The sequence below is a fragment of the Magallana gigas genome, chromosome 10 (assembly GCF_963853765.1).
Source record: "Magallana gigas chromosome 10, xbMagGiga1.1, whole genome shotgun sequence".
Classification (NCBI taxonomy): Eukaryota; Metazoa; Mollusca; class Bivalvia; order Ostreida; family Ostreidae; genus Magallana; species Magallana gigas.
Genome location: NC_088862.1, coordinates 35965923 through 35980554, shown reverse-complemented (window position 1 = coordinate 35980554; position 14632 = coordinate 35965923). Strand labels below are relative to the sequence as shown.

The following is a 14632-nucleotide window of genomic DNA, read 5'->3' as shown; positions in this document are numbered from 1 at the left end:
CTAAGTTATACCCGGCCGAGCTGTCCAGCGATAAAGACGTGCTTAGTGTGTGAAGGGGGTATCGTGTTAGAAGCCTGTGTGGCATGTTTTAGTTTCACAAGTTCAGCATTTGACGCGGACACGGATAGCTGACCGTGGTAAGTATTTATTTAGTTTGGTGTAGTTTATTTGTAAATTTTTGCCTTTTTATTAGTATTACGCAGTCGTCCTATAAAGTCACCTTCACCATTGTTCACTGTAGAGTTACCTGTGTGTTCACTGATGTGTGACTTTAGCGAGAGTGTTTAAATGGAATTCGTCTTTTTCTATAGTACAGTTTTTGCTATTGCTGTATAAAGAAACGGTGATTTAAAGGGCTATTTTCTATGCGTTATTTTATTTTACAATTTATTGTCACTTTTTCCACTTAACTACTTGGGCGGAAGTGCGTCACCGGAAGTCTCAGACGCCATATTGTTTACTGTAAACAAATAACTTAGTTACCATATACTTACAATATTTTGAGATGTTGCCTTTAATATAATACTATTTATACATTATCATAGTTTGATACTATCAGTGAGATACTTATATGATGTATTATACAATATTGTTTTTATTATGGTGTTATGGTGTCACTTGTACACTTATTGTAGTGTCATATTGTTGATGTTGATGAAGACGATGATGTTATGATGTCGATGACTACGATGATGATGATGGTCATGTCGATGATGATGGTGTAGATGATGTCGTTCATGGTGAAGTCGATGACGATGCGATGTTCATGTTGATGACGACGATGATGTTATGGTGATGATGACGACGACGATGATGATGGTCATGTCGATGAAGATGATGTAGATGATGTCGTTCATGGTGACGTCGGTGATGATGATGAAGTAGATGATTATGGTGATGACGATGATGTCTTTTATGATTATGGGGTTGTAGGCGATGGTGTTGATGATAGTGTCGATGATTATGATGACGATGGTGATGATGATGATTGTGGTGACGAAACTACTCTAGTTGTGGTTGTCCGTAGTTGGTCCAGGACTACAGCCCCGGAGATTCGGACACTCCTCTAATTTATTTTTGGTCATTTGTATAAACATCATATTTTTTCTTGTTGAGTGAAAGGTGTGTGAGTGTTTGTGTGGTTTAGTGTTTATATTTCTATCTTTTCTTTCTTTCTCTTATTTTTTTTGTTATTAAATTTTGTTAAATTTAAGATGTCTTGTTGTTGTTTGGAGTAGCCTCCGCTCATCCCGTTACAGTTATAGCACGTTGGAAACAACGCGCTAGCAAAGTGACAATGTTCTAGCGCATTTATAACAACGCGCAAGTGCAATGTTAGAGACAATGCGTTAACGCAGAGTGACAACGCAGTAATGCGTTTATAACAACGCAATAGTTTAACGTTTAGTAAAAACTCGGTAAGGCGAAGTGAAGATGCACTTGCGCGTTAATAACAACGCACTAGCGCGTTAATGACAATGCGCTTGCACGTTGTTTACGACACGACTTCGCACTTCTCAACTTTACACGACATTGAGTGGACACATCTCGCCGTCGCGCATACACACAACATGCCGTTGCGCCAACACATCACAATATAACGGCGTGACGTACTCATTGTCACCAATGTTCATAATACTGCATACATTGATACATATTTATGTAATAAGTAGCAAGATGCGACAAATTTGTCAATAAGGGCTACTGTTTCCCATGGTAACGTAGACCAACGATATAAGAATAACAAATCTTAGCAATTTCAAAATCATATAGAAAGTAATTGCAGCTTATTTAAATTATGAAATATAAAATATTGAATTGTGTAACCCTTCCGTCTTATGGATCCACTTGAGGTTCAGATAAAGTAATAACCAAGTCCTGTAGTTCTTTTACAAGCGGTTTTATTAAAGCGTGATCGTATAGTCAAAGTTATAACAATTAAAAGCATCCCAAATCATAGAATCTCTATAAGCGGAATCAAAACCCAAAATACAATTCTAAATAAAAATTCTAAAAATCATTTAACTCTTTCTTACATCATTTTACATGGGTATATATTACATTTTACTTATGTTTGACAGTTCTGACCAGTTTGGCTCATCTACGACGATCATCAGTGAACATTTAGTGTTCAAATTTCTTATTTCTAAATAAAGTAAAAAAAAAACCCAGTCAAAACTGCCTATCAAAGATAACGGATGCATGCTTTGAGTCTCCGAGTCCTGAGTATCAGGTAACAAATGCGTTAGCGCGTTTTATGTTATCACAACGGCGGGTTGTGCAAAGTTTCGTTAGCGCGATGGCGCGTTGTGTGTTATGTAGCACAACGGCGTGCTGTGCAAAAGTGTGCTAGTGCGATGGCCCGTTGTGTGTTAGCGCGAATGCACGTTTATCTGAACGAATTTCGCGCAAACATAAAAGGCTCTATCCAGACATCATAAACATGCAGCTCAATTAAGTCGGAATTTAAGGGAATATAATCAAGAGATAAGGAATCGTAATTTGAATATTATTTAAGGAATTAATTTAATTTCTATCTACAAGTATGCTATACGATAGAACACAACTTGCTTTACATTATATTCCTTATAATTTAATTTTCTACAACAAAGATTAGAAAATAAACCCAAAATGTAGTTAAAATATGTTTAAAATTTAAAAAGCGGATCAATATTTTTCGCACGCACGTCGTATTGTGACGTAGGCAAGTTATGTTATACTATATATATGAATTTGTTTAGCCAATCAAATGAGAAGTTACAATCAGAATTAAATTATAAAGTGATGATTTTGGTCTGAGCGTGGTCTTATCCATATTTATGATAGATTCAATCATGCTCCGACAGAAATTATCGCCTCATAATATTCAAAAAATGATTCCGTTTGACTTATTTTTATATTATTTCCAGGATTAAACATTAGAATATTGACATATTTGTGTGGTTTTCATTTCTTTTAATTATGCATTCCCCACTTGCGCCCCAACATACGGCATTTTTATTTATTGGACTGTTCTATACACAATTGATTCGTAGTGTAGACAAATACACTGAAATATAAATCGTAATTAGGTGCACCAAAGTCACCTTTTAAAAAGAAAATAGATATATGTGCTGAAATAATCTACATTGAATAGAGTCATTATTTGTACCTGCAATTCGATTTCCCGTTGACTCTTAACAGAACTCCTCAGAAATCAAATGCATTTCATGCGCGGATCTAGAACTGTATACGGTCGGGGGGGGGGGTCAGGAGATCCGGAACCACAAATAAATCAAATTAAACATTGTAAAGTTACCGAAAATGGACAACAGGACTCCCTGATAACAAATGTACCCCCACCCCCTTAAGTTGACATTCTGAGCTTGATTTCAGTTCAACAAGCGATGTCCGATTTCCGGAGTCGGACGGAGTGTGAGAATCAGACATCCTGTTAATTATATGAACCTCTAATCTGACGATATTTTGAAACACCTCATTAAACATAGGCGTCGGGACCGGCGGCCCAACTTTTTTTGCAAAGTTAGACCCAACCGTCAGGAACATAGCATCAGGTCCTGGGCGAGCCCCCCTCCCCCCCCTTTGATTGTTTTTTACATAATTGTTCCTAAACTAACCTTAAAAATTGAAAAAATAATAGTGTTAATGAAAATTTGAGTCATAGGTATACTAGTCCCCCCCCCCCCCCCCAGATAAAGAATTTCATGATTTGGGAATAAATCTGTTTGGTTGGTAAGATTTTTTAAAGTGATATGTATACTATTCCCCCCCCCCCCCCACCTCAACCCCACCCCCGTATTAGGATTTTCATGATTTGGGTAATTAACCTTTTATTCTTTTTTTCTGCTTGTCAAAATTTATGATGATCATTCACCTCACCCCCCACCACCCACTTTCAATTTGCTTCCGACGACACTGCTAAATACATCGACTAGGAATTCTGTATTAGAGGTAACTGCTGGAAAGTGCTGTCTAGATTAAGAATATAGAATATTGAATTGTTATTACACAAACACATAATGCAAAAAGATGATAATTTAAACTAATAAGTGATAAATATCTTGGGCCGAAATGACTCGAGGACGAAAATGTTGGACACAGAAACAACGAAACGTCATCCTGACGTGTGAACAGACGATAAAAACATTTAGAAACAGGATATTAAGAGATATTCAATTGAATGGCTAACTTCGTGTAAGAAATGAAATGGTATAGGATTGTTCAGGGTTACATATTCTATCATTTTGTACAATGTGGTGTAATTGTCTTGTGGATTGTTCAGGGTTACATCAATGATTTTTTTCCTGTATATTTTACAGGCATACATTGTTGAGAAAGGAGAGGGGTCTAGAGCAAATATCTTATGGAAGACATATCTGATCGGGAATGAAACCCAGGACCCACAAGTTTTTATTGCTAATCTTAAATTTGACCTGTCCCTACTAATAGAATTCAGGTACAAGAGAGAGAAGAGGGAGGGTGTTGGTAATATGGGTAGGCAAATCCGGGTTAAGATTAGCATCACTATCAAAGTGACGAATGACAATCTAGAAATGAAAAAAAAATATTACTTACAGATGCACAAAGAAACCGTTGTACTGGGAACATATCTGTTTTTAATACATTAATAGATAATTAAATTCTCAAAACGTTGCCAAATATTACGTCATATTTCACCAAACTATGTCAATCTGCTCTGCAAAAGAGAAGTACAACAGTTACCGTGAAAGGGTCTATAGTAATCAACAAAACAGTTTACAACATACACCATAGCATAGCATAGCACTGAAATCTTATAGCATAGCATTGAAATCTCAAAGCATAGCATTGGAATCTCATAAAATAGCATACAATCTCATTTGTCATATCATACCTTAGCATACAATGTACCATAGAATAGCATACAACATGATTTTAACTCGGTTTTATTTTATTTTTATTTGGATGAATAAATGCTCACATTGCAGATTAGTGGTTAACTTTGGCTTTTTATCATTTTACTTCCAAATGTGTGGAACTCTTCTGTGTATGGAGGCAATTTTGTTAAAATCTCATAGCATACCATAGCATAGCATACCATATCATTAAGCCCTCCAATTCAATTTCTCATTGCATAGCATACAAATCTCATAGCATTGCATTAAACTGTAAAAGGTATGCATGAAATGACTATATATATACATATATATATAAATATGTAAAAATCCATTTCTTAAGCATTTTAAGCATTTTCTGAATAAAAGCTATGTTGTGACCTTATTTAAAATTTATGTTTCACATGTGTTTAGATCTGATAATCTGGAATATATCTGAAAATAAATTATTTGTTATTTTTTCCAATTCTGTCAACTTATAAGTTTTCAAATACATGTAATAAAAAGAAAGGATTTCCATAGAAAGGCTGATGTGTTATTGAATGTTCACATGTAGTTAACAGTCTAATTTGAACTGATATAAAGCAAACGATGCATTAATGTTTATGACATACATTGATATATTGTTTACTTTTTAGGTGTTTCATCCTCATTCAAAGTAGAAGTAACTGATCCAGTTTTGGAAAAACATTAATAACTGTGGTATAATATGAATATTACTTTTATTTAATTATGATACAGCAGTAATTTATTCAGCTAATCACTCATTATAAACAATGTATAAGTTGGGTGAACTGATTGACATCTGTATACATTACATTCAATGATTTAGATTAGAGGTAACCTTCTCTGACACTACTGAATCAGGTAAAGCGTGGTAATGGTGATCATTTTTAATCACATTTTATTCAGCTGATCCCTATCTATTCTATCAGTAATAGTATAAATTGATGAATTGATCGTAAATTATCTGTTTAAATACAAATCTGGAGGTTGATTGAGCCAAGTTTCTGGAACACTACCGCTTTTAATTAAACACAGTCTCTCGGAGTTGTTCCCCTTTTCACCTATACTTAAAACAAGCCAAGTTTTTCATAAATGTACAATTTTATATATCTGTTCTTAAGGTATCCCACACCTCAATGTTGTTGTATCAAGATTTTCTTGAAAAGTATATCATTGAAATCTGTAGACAAAACAAACTTAAAAAATACAAAGATAATGGGGGATCAGTATCCATCCCTCTGAGTTATGGCCCATTTAATTTGACCTTTTTGCACCTAAAATGCAATTTCATCCTGATTAGGATTTGTTGTCAGAATTTTTGATTAAGCAAACTTATTTCTTCAAATATTGTTTTTAATTACGCACAATGGTCACACTGAATAGAGGGATTACGAAAAAACATTGTACAAAGCTGCATAAATTGTTTGTGACCTGTTTGCACTTAAAATAGAAAATTTCTATAATAGTTACAATTTGATTTAAAATGAAAACTTTTTGAATATCAAGAATTTTATAAGATTAATCCAGTGTTTCTAAATATGTATTCAGTATCATTTTGACATAATATAACATGGGGGTCAGTGATGTCAAATTTTAGATATAGGGCTTCAAAGGTAACATTCTCGCAAAATTTGGCTTTAAAAAATTCAGACATGTTTTATATATATGCATGATTTTATGCTAAACGGCTATCACATTCTCAAGATTTCATTTTGTACATGTCACACAGAACCTATAAAATATGTTACAAACCTATCAAATGTTAAAAATGTGAATAATGAATAAAGTATAATAAAAAGAAAAGTATATCGAAAATTCATAAAATTGCTTGTTTCTGTCATTTTCGTCTCAAAAGCCTTCCGCACGAAAAAATAGTTCCCCAAAAAACTTGCTTGTTTCTTGAATTCAAATGGATTTTCTTTATAAATGTTGTGTAATAATGAAATAATAATCTATCTGTGATGATTAAATAAATAAAATGATATTCATTTAAACTATAATGATCATCTGCGCAATGAAATCAAAACATGAGGAGTGAGATACCTTAAATCATTACATTCATGTTTAACATTTTTAATTAAGCAAGAGAATGCACAGAGTAATTAAGTATCTGGATTGTTACAAAACAGTTCCAAACACACAAGTTAGATAAAGATTAGTGTGTCAGTAATTCTGTTTCTCTCTCTCTCTCTCTCTCTCTCTCTCTCTCTCTCTCTCTCTCTCTGCTGTCTATGATACCAATATAAATATCTCTAATTTAACGTTAAATATATTAAAATCAATCACCATTTTTAATATCTCTCTCTCTCTCTCTCTCTCTCTCTCTCTCTCTCTCTCAGTACTTATGCTTTTTTATCCCCTCGTGCAACTTGTTGCGAGGGGGATATAGCATCGCTGCTGTGCGTGTGTGTGTATGTATGTATGTGTGTCCATTGTCAGCTCTTTAGCAAAATTCCAAGAAAAACCCTTTAATGAATTTTCATCAATCTTTGTACACTTCTTTGGCATGGCAAAAAGACAACCCCTATTGATTCTCAAGTCAATTGATTCAATACTTTTTAAATTATCGTAAAACAGCGAAGCTAAAACATGAATTTTATGTTCTAATTGACAATAGACATTTCCGGTAATTTTATGTTAGACTTTAAGTAAATCGCTACCGTATGCAGTTCAAATGAAGAACTTGATATTTTTAGGATTTTAATCTCGTAAAGGTAAAAAAACCCAAGCAATTTGTAGTATTGGAGGGTAAGAATATTGCCCATAGGGAAAAGCTGAAGCGGGCAAGAAATTAAAGTCATCCGATTAACATCGAAACAAGCAGTTGACTTTCGGACAAATTTTCCTGTATTACTTACAATAGAACTAGTCCAAAATTCAGAGGAGACTTTGACAGATATCCCACATTTATCACGCAAAGATTGTTTTATATTAATAATAGCTGCATATCTACTATGAGTTTACATACCACAAGCAAGACTACAGATCGCTAGATCTTCAGCTACGTTTCATAATATACACGGACCGTTTATGTATGCTTCTATAAAAATGAATGTCACTTAATGAATCAACATTATTTAACTGTAAAGCATATGTGTAGATGTGTTGAGTCTCTGCTACTGCCTAGGAATAGGAAAACTGTGCAACCACGTACATGTAACCCAATTTTCTAGTAAATTAATAAAAATCTTCCAATTCAATTTCCTCAACCTTTGCACAAATATGCCTCATTGTAAAAGATTAAAACAAATGCAATGTCATATTAATTGGTCAAATATTTATGCAAAAACTTAGATAAAACTACACCATTGTAAAGGAGGGGGGGTACATTATGACAAAATTCGTTCATAACTAAAAATATTTATCATAGATTGCACACTTCTGTAAAATAACAAATGAAAAATGCATGTGCCTTTCCAAACCATTAATACTATTACAAATTATCATTTCATCTAAGCAATGTCAAAATCAACTTTGTATACAAGTTATCAATCAAAATTTCTGAGTAAAAGTTATCAATCACCCAATGCGAAAGTAGCTTGACAGAACAACGTTACGGTGAGTTGATAGAGTTAATAGCTTAATGTGTGTTTGATTATTTGTTATTAATCCCTCGCGCAACTTGTTGCCTGATAATTTTCAAGTCAATTATTTGAGTACTTTTGAATATATCTTAAAAATAACACAGTTTTAAACAGAAAATTATATGTACGACTTGACAATAACTACTTCCGCTTCACTTCTGTAAAACCAAAGTGAAAGTAAGCAGTTCAAATTAACAACTTGATATTTTTGGATTTAGATCTAATACAGGTAAAGAAACAGTAGTTTTTGTAGTAATGGAGGGTTAGTAGAATATGTGATCTCCTCTCCTCATTTACTTAACTATATATTCCTAAATAATGCATTTCCCCACACAATAACTCATGTCGCGAGGGGATGCTCCGCTTAGTGGTGCCCTTGTTATGTGTTGTAATTGTAAAATCCTTTACTATCCAAACTATTTTCTGTATAATATTACTTTGTGTTATACATGTACTGGTCTGTAGAATTGTGTGGTCTCTTTATAGGTTTTAAGTGTATGATACACGGAGATACAGTGGATGAAGTCAAGAAAAACAAAATACCTGGTACATATGTGGTACAGTATTCATGATTTGTTTACATTTATATGACTTTTTATTAGGCTGCTAATCTTTTTGTTTCTTGGTCACTCAGAAGACCTATTGCTATCACTCGTCTGTCGTTGTGTGTCATTCATAGACATCATTGTTAGACCATGTGCTTTATTCAACCAATTCACTGAAAGTAACTTTACAGGATGAAGAGCTCCCTTAGGGGGAGAAAAGTAAAACATATACAAGAGTTACTTTTCTTGCCATTGCATATTAAGTAAACTAACATTAATTATACTTTTCTCTTTTTTGGAGCATAATGTACAGGTAAACAAAACTAAAAATGACAAAAGTTCAGAATTAATTAAAATGTGTCTGGTTTAAGAATAACAGTAATTCTGTCCATTTAAAACACAAAGTCTGGCAACATCAGTCCTGTCTGAAGAATCTTTAAAACACACAAACCATTTGCTCCTGCTTTTGTTAGACAATTTGTTTTTGTCCAGAACACCACTGAATTTTCCTCACATCTCCTTGAGTAATTGCTTCAGTCAATGCAGCGATGTCTATACGAAGTCTCCTGTCCTCCACCAGTTTTGTCAAATGCACAGATTCTATCACACTCTTATTGTCTACAAATGCATAAATTTCAATGGATTTGCTGGGGACTCCTAACATTTCCTCTAACATGTGTCGATAGTAAAATCTTGCCTCCAGTCCTTCTTGTAGACTAAGCGCCTCTGCTGCTAGTGTGGAGCGGACAACTCTTCTTATCTTTTTAGCCTGCCAGAAAAGGGGACAGATTTCCCTTGTCTATCCATAATCCAGATAATGACTCCTTGAGTACTTCCCACTCCATCATTCAGGTTTCCTAGAGATGAATGTCGGTAAATGTCATTATCTTCACTGAAGTGAGATCTAAAGCTGGAAATCTCAGAATACTTTTGAAGTCTTTAAGCCTATTTATGGTTTTTGTTGCTCTGATTAAGTCTGCTTAGTGCTCATGTCTATCATTTCAAATCCAGATCTGGTCTTGACCCCTGCACTGCCCAATTGATCTGCCCTATGATCTGTCTGTATGCAGTCTGTTCTTCAGTGCTTAGCTGACTTTCCTTCTGATATGCTCTCAGGGGACCAATCTCTATACTTTGTAACTTCTCCATGTAACTAGTGTGATCCAGTTCTATCCCTTCCTGAGTTTGCTTAACGTAGAAACCAATATATGGAAATTGGCATTCAGCAACTCCTGCTGAAAACCCCTCTCTAAACCTGCAAATCTGCCCCTCAAAGATTTCATCCCCACCATGGAGAAAAATCATCAACATGAGAGCAGATGATTCCATGAAGCCTTCCATCCTTTCTATAGCAGAAGAGAGCCGGGTCTACGCTACACTGTTCAACGCCGAGTTTATCAAGTTCTTATATAGCTCAAGTTCCGATCCCATCTGATACTGAATGTAAACATTTGTTTTTAGTGCAAAATTGCCTTGAGGAGGTAAAGGTAACTTCTGTTCCTCTTTGTTCTCTGACAGGTATTCAGAAACTGTACACTTGTTAAGTTGCTTTTCACTTGTTCTTTCTTTATTTGTGCCTGTAGTTTCAGTTTGAGTACAGCCTGCGGTTGCTTTTTGTAATCTGTTTGGAGACACTCGAACATCGAACAAAAACTCCCCCACTGCGAACAAAAACAACTTTTCTATCCTGAAACACAACTCTACCAGGTCCAAGCCATCTGTCTCTACCCTCATAACATTGTTCAGCTGCCCTCACTTTGTTCAGTAATGCCCGTCTGATTCTCTCATCAGCTTCTGCCTCTATGTATGCTTGTCTGGTGCTGTGCAGTAAATTCAGATGTTTAGCAAAAGTCTCACTCACTGTACGGCCTTCTAAAGCTGGTAACTTGTCTGTCATAATGTTGGGTAGATTGGGGTTCCATCCAAACACAAGCTGGTGGCTACTAAAGCCGTTCCACATCTGTAATACATTCCTTGCCATGTTAGCCCAGCACAACAAGCTCTGCGCATTTACATCTTTGTAGTCCTGTTCCAATTTTGTTAGCATCATATCCGTTACGGAGTGCACTCGTTCACACAAGCCGTTCTGAAATGGGCTTTCACCTGCGGATGTGCACACTTTGACGTTCAAAATTGATGTCACTTCTTGCATTTCTTCAGAGTTAAATTCTCCTCCATTATCTGTCATAATTGCACCCATAACACCAACTATCCCTATCCAGTGAGACATGATTTTATCAATGACATCAGTTGTATTTTTCCTCTGGATAAAAATGGAAATTGTGTATCTGGACCACATGTCAATCAAATGTAAGATCCACTTTCCTTTCCAGTACTTCAGATCCATGGCCACCTTCTCATTAAAGTAAGTCGCCATTGAAAATGACACAACAGGCCGTGAAGGGGTTCTTGCATAGGTCTTGCACACATCACATCTCTCTTCTATTTTTTCAAGATCCTCGTCAAAGTTGTCTCGCCAAGCAACCGCATCCTGTAAGAGGGATACTAGTCGTTTCTTTGGTGGGTGCGCAAACTGTCGGTGCAGTTTTAACAAAGTTGAGTATCTCTTTTTGGGGTCTACATCATCAATCCTGACTAAGCAAACTTCCTTAACGGGTATCATTTCTGCTTTATCTATGGGAATACAATAATGTCCAGAAGAGGTCACATTAAGGTTCATTGTTTTCCCTAGAATCCCTGTTGTGTTCAACTTCACACCAGCAGTTTTCATAGCCGTTCTTGACAACAGCAACGGAATGTCTGAATCAACAACATCAGTTATTATGGTCACATCTTTCCCTGCTATACGAGCTGGAATTGCAAATTCTCCTTCAGATTTCAGACGAGTCCCTCCTCCAGACTTAAACATGTTTCTGCCTTCAGTTTTCTCAACTCTATTTTTGTCCAAATCATTCAGTGAATCGATGTATGTGTTGATCCATGCACTACCACACACAGTACTACTGCAGGCACTGTCTAGGACTGCACAATTTGTAGCTTCCATCCCCAGGTGTCTTATTTCCTTTGGTTGGTAACCTGTAAACAGTACATATTCTTCTTCTTCAGTTGAACATGCATTTACTTTTGCCATATTTTCCCAACTATGAGGACATGCTGCCATCAGATGTCCATATGACCTGCAAGACTTGCACGTCAACACATTTCCATCTGGTCCTGGTGGATTCATACTCTTTTTAACTGCTGAACTGCCTGCTCGTGATTGTCCCCCATGCTGACCTCGATAAAGCCTCTACTTTGGCCACTTTGAAATCCCCTGTCCCGCATCTGCTCACTTCTTCCCCCTCCTCGATAACATTTGTTGCTCCTCATTCTAGCATATCCAGCTGCCATCAGCGCTTCTTCGTTCTCTTCAAGGAATGCTGGTTCAAGTTTAATGGACATTGGTGTAGTAGAAGAATGTCCTTCACAAGTTTCACCTTTGAATTTTTTAAGGGATTTCTTAGCTTCTTCATACAGAGTTTCTTTATTTTCAAAATTCATTCCTGTTTAAACAATCATTCTTTCTTCTTTGCTAATTTGTGATCTTTTGAGTAATTTGAATGCTAAAATCTCTGGAGGTAATTTCAAATTTTTCTTCTTAATTTTTTCTGTATTTAGCATCAAAAATGGAAATGTATTCATTGACAGATTGTCCATCAGACCTTTTAAAATCTTCAAAGTCTTCAAATTTCTCTAAGCTATCTGCTAAAGCATCTTTGGCCAAATGTTTGTCCAAAAATTATATCAATGTTTTCAAACCTGTCTCTTTTTTGAGATCCTCCAAATTCAGCTGATCAAACACTTTTTCTCTTATCTGGGACTCAACATTTTCAGGAAGAGACAATGCTATAGCAACACCTTGTTTCTTATTATCTAACTCAGTGACCTCTTTCCATGCTAAAAGTTCTTGCTTGAAGAGTTCATAACTTTTGATTTTAGGATTGTACAAAGGGGGTTTGATTTTTGTTGACATTTTCTCAATCCACTAACACCACTGTTTTTCACATTTATCAAACTCTGAATAACAAGTAATTAATTGTCACACCTCGCTTACACTGTTTCTAACACTAGGAATCACCAATTTTCTTTCAACCACGCTCTGCTACCATTGTTAGACCATGTGCTTTATTCAACCAATTCACTAAAAGTAACTTTACAGGATGAAGAGCTCCCTTAGGGGGAGATAAGTAAAACATATACAAGAGTTACTTCTCTTGCCATTGCATATTAAGTAAACTAACAATCATAGTATACAGCTTTTAATAGGTATGAGGGAAGTGGTCATTGTTTTAACCCTGGGGTAGGAACTATTGTCCCGAGACCATAACCCAAGGTCAGCATCAATTTCTTACCAAGGTATTGACAAAATAACTATTGCCCTCATCCTTATTTAAGGTGTGTTTTGTGAAACAAAGAAACAATATATCCTTGTGGCAATGTCAGGGCTAGGATATTGTCAAATTATCTTCCCTAGGGACAGTCAAATACTCAGCCAGGGTAAGGGGGAGAGCCAGACGTAGGCCGCAGTCAAATACTCATCCTGGGTAAGGGAGAAAGCAAGTCATAGGCCATAGTCAATAGTCATCCTGGGTAAGGGAGAAAGCCAGTCATAGGCCACAGTCAAATACTCATCCTGGGTAAGGGAGAAAGCCAGTCATAGGCCACAGTCAAATACTCATCCAGGGTAAGGGGGAAAGCCAGTCATAGGCCACAGTCAAATACTCAGCCAGGGTAAGGGAGAAAGCCAGTCATAGGCCACAGTCAAATACTCATCCAGGGTAAGGGGGAAATCCAATCATAAGCCACAGTCAAATACTCATCCAGGGTAAGGGGGAAAGCCAGTCATAGGCCACAGTCAAATACTCATCCAGGGTAAGGGGGAAATCCAATCATAAGCCACAGTCAAATACTCATCCAGGGTAAGGGAGAAAGCCAGTCATAGGCCACAGTCCAATACTCATCCTGGGTAAGGGGGAAAGCCAGTCATAGGCCACAGTCAAATACTCATCCTGGGTAAGGGAGAAAGCCAGTCATAGGCCACAGTCAAATACTCATCCAGGGTAAGGGGGAAAGCCAGTCATAGGCCACAGTCAAATACTCAGCCAGGGTGAGGGGGAAAGCCAAACATAGGCAACAGTCAAATACTCAGCCCAGGTAAGGGAGAAAGCCAGTCATAGGCCACAGTCAAATACTCAGCCAGGGTGAGGGGGAAAGCCAAACATAGGCCACAGTCAAATACTCAGCCCGGGTAAGGGAGGTAGCCAGTCATAGACCACAGTCAAATACTCAGAAAGTGTAAAGGGAAAAGCCAGTCATAGGCCACAGTCAAATACTCAGCCAGGGTGAGGGGGAAAGCCAATCATAGGCCACAGTCAAATACTCAGCCCGGGTAAGGGAGAAAGCCAGTCATAGGCCACAGTCAAATACTCAGCCAGGGTGAGGGGGAAAGCCAAACATAGGCCACAGTCAAATACTCAGCCCGGGTAAGGGAGATAGCCAGTCATAGACCACAGTCAAATACTCAGAAAGTGTAATGGGAAAAGCCAGTCATAGGCCACAGTCAAATACTCAGCCAGGGTGAGGGGGAAAGCCGATCATAGGCCACAGTCAAATACTCAGCCAG

At 36.7% G+C, this 14632-nt stretch overlaps 2 protein-coding genes across 2 annotated transcripts in view; both read left to right on the top strand.

Moving 5' to 3' along the window:
• The window catches only part of LOC105347843 (uncharacterized), a 239174-nt gene that overhangs the window by 168816 nt on the left and 55726 nt on the right, over nucleotides 1-14632 (top strand). The window lies entirely within an intron of this gene.
• LOC105332837 (uncharacterized) overlaps nucleotides 5508-14632 on the top strand; it is a 302923-nt gene continuing 293798 nt past the window's right edge. Inside the window, exons 1-2 of the mRNA XM_066073571.1 lie at nucleotides 5508-5576; nucleotides 8951-9010. The gene's annotated coding sequence lies outside the window, so the exon portion shown is untranslated. The remainder of the gene's footprint in view (nucleotides 5577-8950; nucleotides 9011-14632) is intronic.